The sequence below is a fragment of the Cyprinodon variegatus genome, unplaced genomic scaffold (assembly GCF_000732505.1).
Source record: "Cyprinodon variegatus isolate N-32 unplaced genomic scaffold, C_variegatus-1.0 Scaffold181, whole genome shotgun sequence".
Classification (NCBI taxonomy): domain Eukaryota; kingdom Metazoa; phylum Chordata; class Actinopteri; order Cyprinodontiformes; family Cyprinodontidae; genus Cyprinodon; species Cyprinodon variegatus.
This window is the reverse complement of record NW_015150634.1, coordinates 377,561-383,560: the sequence shown is the minus strand read 5'-3', so window position 1 is coordinate 383,560 and position 6,000 is coordinate 377,561. Positions and strand designations below refer to the sequence as shown.

Genomic DNA, 6,000 nt, shown 5'->3' with positions numbered 1-6,000 from the left:
ATTGTCTATTTTTCCTGCCTAGATTAAGGGTGGATGCAAGTTTTACTTAATTTTAGATCAATTTTTGCATTCTAGCTAGAATAAAGCCATTTTTTCTTTTTTTTAATAAAGCCAGAGATTGTAGCCAGAGTTTGTAGTTTTCCACAAACCACACAAAGTAAATATATTTAGAGAAAATTGCTTCGGTCCAAATTTCAGCTTCGTAGGGCAACATTCACACATATAGTGGGGACACATTTAACACCATTCCTACAATGCAAAAAAAACAAGAGATAAGTAAGGGTAAGAAGAAAGTTTCTTTAAAGAAATGAATTTGATTTGGTCAGAAAAGACAATGTGATAATGGAATAAGATTTTTCCACATTTAAACTCGAAAACAACAACTATTTTAATATTGATTTGGAAGATCATCTTATATACCCGTTTAAATGTATGACATAGATATTTTTTTGCAGTGCAGCCATGGTGGCAACAGCTTCATGCTGTGCTGAGTTTAAGGACCGGAGACGGGAGTCAGGTACAGAGTAATGATGACTGAGACAGAGGCTGAATGATCCATCAAGCAGGAGAACAACCATAAACATATGGCTACAAGCAAAATAAAAGGGTTTAGATCAAAGCCGGTACTTTTTTTATTTGAATCCAATAGAATACAAGGGAAAAACCTGAACTGATGGAGCTTCAGCTACTTTGTAGTAAAAGTGTCTTGTGTGAAAAGCTGGTAGAGAAAGTGAACTGTGATTGGAGTGAAAGGTGGCTCTAAATGTTGACCCAAGGCTGAAACACATTTACACTCTTCACATTTTTATGATCTACCTCCTTTTCATAAGGAGTGTTGGTTTATCACAGTGAATATCCATGATATACACATGAGCTATGTTACTAACATGTGACTATTAAGGTGTGAAAATACTGGAGAAAAAAAAATCTGCTTTTAAAAAGCAGTGAATCACACGGTACTTTAGAAACACGGCCGTGCAGATTCCTCTTCATATGTGTCATGGTGACTACAATAGACTTTAGTTCCATTTTTTTTTGTAGATATTTCAAAATCTATCCAGGATTCTTTGTCCATTCTGGAGGCTTTCAGCTACAACGACAAATTTTTAATTTTTTCCCCCCCATACGGACGTCCTTCCTCTTTAAGTTCCAAATCATTGACCTGTCCTCCCCCCTCTGGGTAAATAGCATCTATTGTTTTGTGCAAATTCGATTTTTTTAGTCACCTGATGACACCACTTGTTGAGCATGCTGGGAAGCTAAAACCACAGCCCTCCTCCTCAGGTCCATTATCTCTTTTGATAAAGATTGATTCCTTCTTCGTTCTTCCAAACTATCCTTCTTCTCGGTACAAAATCTAAACCCCCGTCATCAAAAAAAGTTCCCTTTGCTTTTGAGGCGCCAAACTTGGCTCTCCTCTTGTGTTTATGCAGTTGCTGTTTAATTTCTCTGCTGAAGAAGTGAGAGCAATGCATTCCTGCTGAGATTGATTTTTACATTCTTAATTCACTGATTTGATTATTTTAAGAAAATTCTCCTTCTTCTCTGTGTTTGAAGCCGGGCTGTTGCTTCTAGCTGATTTTACAGAAAATAAACCCCACTTATGCAAAAAAAAAAAAAAAAAAGGCCCCGTCAGTCAAAAGTTAATGTTAAATGACTTATTAATAACTCTAAAGTCTCCATCCATCTTATTTTAACCTTTAGAAAGATTTAATGGAGCAATTTGCTTATTTATTAATCTTTAATGATTAAATTATGTTGAAAGCAGGACACATTTGGCTAATAAACGATTTAAGGCGTGATCAAACAAACGGTTACATATTAATAGGTGTGGATCGTGCATCTATTCTCCTGAAGCTGAAAAATTAGTTATACGTTTCACGAAAAAATAATGTACAGGGCTTTTAAACTCAAAATGACAAAAAACTGAACTGCTGTACACATTTATTTTAATTGTTTAAAAAAAAAAAAAAGGCGCAAACAGAACAGATAAAGTGAAATATTTCAGCACTTTTGCCTAAACCTCTTCCGAGCTGCAGGATCTCTTAGACACTACTTGCTTTGGAGCAACAACAATCAGGTCAAAAAGTATCGATAGGAGGGCGGACGGTGCTGTCTGTTTACATTCCTCTGATAATGAACGCTGTAGGACAGGACTAACTGAAATATTGGAGAGAAAAAAAACCCTGAAGGAAAAACTGGAGACAAAAAGAGAAGCATCCAAACTGCTTCACACCAGTTCCCTGATGACCTCAAGCAGCCACAAGCACTCGGTTTCACAATAGATGTTAAAGTTTTATGTTTTGACATAGATCATCTCTGAAGTTATTGCTCCTTTGTAGCTAAAGGTTTATTTCTACAATATGAAAACAGTAAGATTAAAGAGCTGCATTAATTTATGTCTCATATTGTTCTTATGCTGAACCCTGACTGTTTGCAATGTGCTCCAAACAGGACTCCCTACACATAGCACTGCAGTGAGATCAGTACCATCTACAGTCTGCTAAACATCTCACACAGGTGAGAGGAGAGAACGCAGCACCAGTAAAATGCAGAACGATTGTTAATCTCTATCCAATTACACCTTTTTTTGTGGTTTGATAAGTGAATGAAAATGTCTGACTCTGTGTTCAGTCAGATGAGGATACCCGGTCAGACCAGAATACCCATAGTCAATACCCATTAGTCCCTTTAGTTAATCCTTTTAATAAAAAAATAAACTTTTAAACTACCTCAACTGGCGTGTTTCTTTTTAGTCATGTACAAAAAAAAACTATTTAATGACTGACTTTTGGGTGCTTTTTTGAAGCGCATGGCGATCTCACCTTAAATAGTTTTTTTTTGTAAATGACTAAAGGGACACGTTGAGGTAGTTTAAAGTCTATTTTTCGTACAAATAAACGCAAATCTGATGTCTTGTGCATTCGTATTGACTACGGGTATGCTGGTCTGATGGGGTTTTCTCATCCGACAGAACACCGGCAGCAGATTTCTGCAACAGTTTTTATTTTGTTTATAAGAAGAAGAAAGGGAATTTGCTCTATTAAGCTCTAACAATGCAGCAAGAAAGAATAGATGTGAAAACAAACTGAGTTTCTTCTAAAAAGTACAACAGAGTATTAGGGCCAGGCTAGAGATTTTATTTTCTTCTATTGCGAGAATAAAGTCGTAACATCACGGGAAGAAAGTCATAACATTACGAGAATGAAGTCATCATATAACAACCTGTTTCAGAAAGAAAGCTTCGAGCTCCGGCCAGCAAATGAGGGCANCAGACCAGCTCCACCAAACAGCAGCCTGATTCCACTTGCCGGTGCTAAAAGATTAGCTTATTTGTCAAACTAGAGCCAAAGTATAACTTCACATGATGCTCAACATTCCTCATTTTAGTAAAGAAAGTGCTTCTTGTAGGAGTTGTCATAAAATACAACTTGTTTCTCGCAATTTTAGGACTTTATCTCTTAATATTAATATATACTTTATTCTCGTAACTTTTACTAGCCACCACTGGAAGGAAACGATACTGTCTGAAGGGGCTGGATTTCATGAAAAGTAGCCAGCAAATCATAAGCGTCAAAAGAAGCATGCACTCATGCATTCGATGTAATGTGCACTGCAAAACATTTAAATCTAAATATTAAAAAAAACAAAAAAAAAAACCACAATCTAAATAAGTCATTTTGTTTCTTGAATTGACGAGGTAAGTGAGACACTTTGCCAAATGGAACAAGACAATTTAGATTTAAAATAAGAAAAAAAACGATTGCATTATCATTTATTCCTCTCACCTGTTTCCACTGGGTTATATTCTGTTCAGCCTGAGCATTCGGGGGCAGATCATTAGTTGCTTTTCTGCTAGTCTGTCTGTTCTGTTTTATTTCATGGTTCATGTACTGGATCCTGGCAGCCAGTGGAAAGAGGTTTTTGTGTCTGTCTCGTCTCCTGCTCGTCCACTGTTCCTCCCCCGCTGAGTCCTCTGGGTTTTTGGGTCTTTACACGGGGAGGTTCAGTTTTTATCCAAGTTAGCCTGGCTCTAAGGAGGATCTGTTTAAAGGTCCTGCATCAAGTTCTGGTTCCACGTCCTGTCTCTGCTACCCTCTTCCACTGAGCCTGCCCATCTGCACCTGATCCTGTCTGCTTCTGTGCGTGACCAAGTGGTCACGCTTCTGGACTCTGTCAGTCTCTGAATCCGCCTGGGAGCTCTAGGATGCCTGGAAGCCTGGATCCTGCCTGTTCTATCTGTTCCTCTCCGTTCTGAATCCCTGACCAGGATCGGCTTCCAGCAAGACCTTTGGAACTGCAGCACTGGGGACATTCTTGGACTGGACTGTTAAACCAGGTAAGTGACCAACTCAGATAATCATCTTCAGTCAGATGATCGTGGTCACTTACCTGTGTTTCTCCCACAACAGAGTGTCTGTGATTGGGCGGTGCCCCGCCCCCCACCTGCAGTCGCCGCATGCCACAGATCCTAGCAGCTCCCCTTTTAGTTTTGTTGTTCATTTAATAAATGTTTCGAACTTTCCTCCTGACTTTCTCTCCTTGAATACTGGGTCCATCTGTCCTCGTTTCGGGACAAAATCATCTTACTTACTTGCTCAAATGAAGGGGAAATACTGTACACTTAATTTAAGACATTTTAACTTATATCTATATTGTTTTTGCAGTGTGGGCCTCTTGGTTTTGAATCAACATGCATAACAGTTTAGAAGAGCATTGTAGAAAGTAGTTTATGTGCACGTGTTTTAAATAAAACTGCTTATTTTATGAAAAGGATATTTACTTATCCTCAATTCAATTTGAGCAATTTTATATGAAAGGAACATCCACCAAAATGATTCTACTGGGAAAGGAGAGCATTTATAGCAGAAGCAGCCAAAAAGAACATGGGCCCTCTGAATGTTTAAAAGAAATATAGTTTAGATTATTGGACAATTTACACAGGCAAAAAAAACAACAACAAAAAAACAGTTTTAAAAGACAACCATAACAATTCTTGTTGGATGTTATTGATATGTAGGAACACAGCAAATCAAACCTAAAATTCACCTTTATGGCTGAAATGCAAAATACAAGGCATAGAAAAAAGATAACCCTGCATGCTAATCTAAAAGCATCAACACTACAGTGGCAGCATCATACCATGGGAAGGACGTTTTGTCAGCAAAACAGGTTAACTGGAAAAGATAGCACTAAAAGTCAAACCAGAACAATATATACGGATCAAAGCCTGTTTATATTTCAAAATGGCCTAGTCAAAGCCCTGACCAATATCAAAATGTGAACCACTGCTACAACATAAAAAAACTGATGTCCAAAAATTGCTCTTGATCCAATCAAACAAAACCTAAGCTATTTGTTCAGGACTTTTAGGGGCATGAATAAGCCTGACAGAGAAATGATCCAAAAAGTTTTTTCTGCCACGCATTCAATCAGCGAAACATGCAGAACTTTCCTTCCCTTAGTGATTGTGCACCACTTTAGACAGCGTGACATTTTGTTCTGTTGTGTTTTAAACTCTGAAATGTCATTTCTAAAAACACTGTTGCTTTTTCCCCATAGACTGTATCAGATGGGAGCTAACTGTGATCACAATGTTCTCTTCTCCATACCTTGGCAGCTCTTTGCTAACCCTTTATCAGGCCTTTCGTCTTATGCAGCTGCTTCTGTGCAGCCTTAGACCTGTAGGAAAACCGGGTCATGCTGGCTTTGTGTTTTGAAAGAAGTTTGGAGACTTCCTTAAGAACTATAATCAGGACCTTTTAGAGGCTTTTTCCCTTAAAGAACAATGTTGAGCTGTGTGGGTTAATTATTTACAAAAGCACTCAGGTAAGGCAGGAGAGACAGAGAGCCTGAGCAGTAAGGTATCTGTTTGGAAAGATCTGAGGACTTGAAAGACGGAACAGGACTCGGTCCAAACAATCTTTTGAGAACAAGATCAGACTACTGCTTCCTGAAAAGAGAAAAAAAATCCGTCCAGTACTGTAGCAACACGAAGAG

The 6,000-nt window shown here is 38.2% G+C and overlaps 1 protein-coding gene across 1 annotated transcript in view; it reads right to left on the bottom strand.

The window, feature by feature from the left end:
* Positions 1–6,000, bottom strand: part of cryl1 (crystallin lambda 1) — a 34,505-nt gene that overhangs the window by 7,633 nt on the left and 20,872 nt on the right. The gene's annotated exons all lie outside the window — the stretch shown is intronic.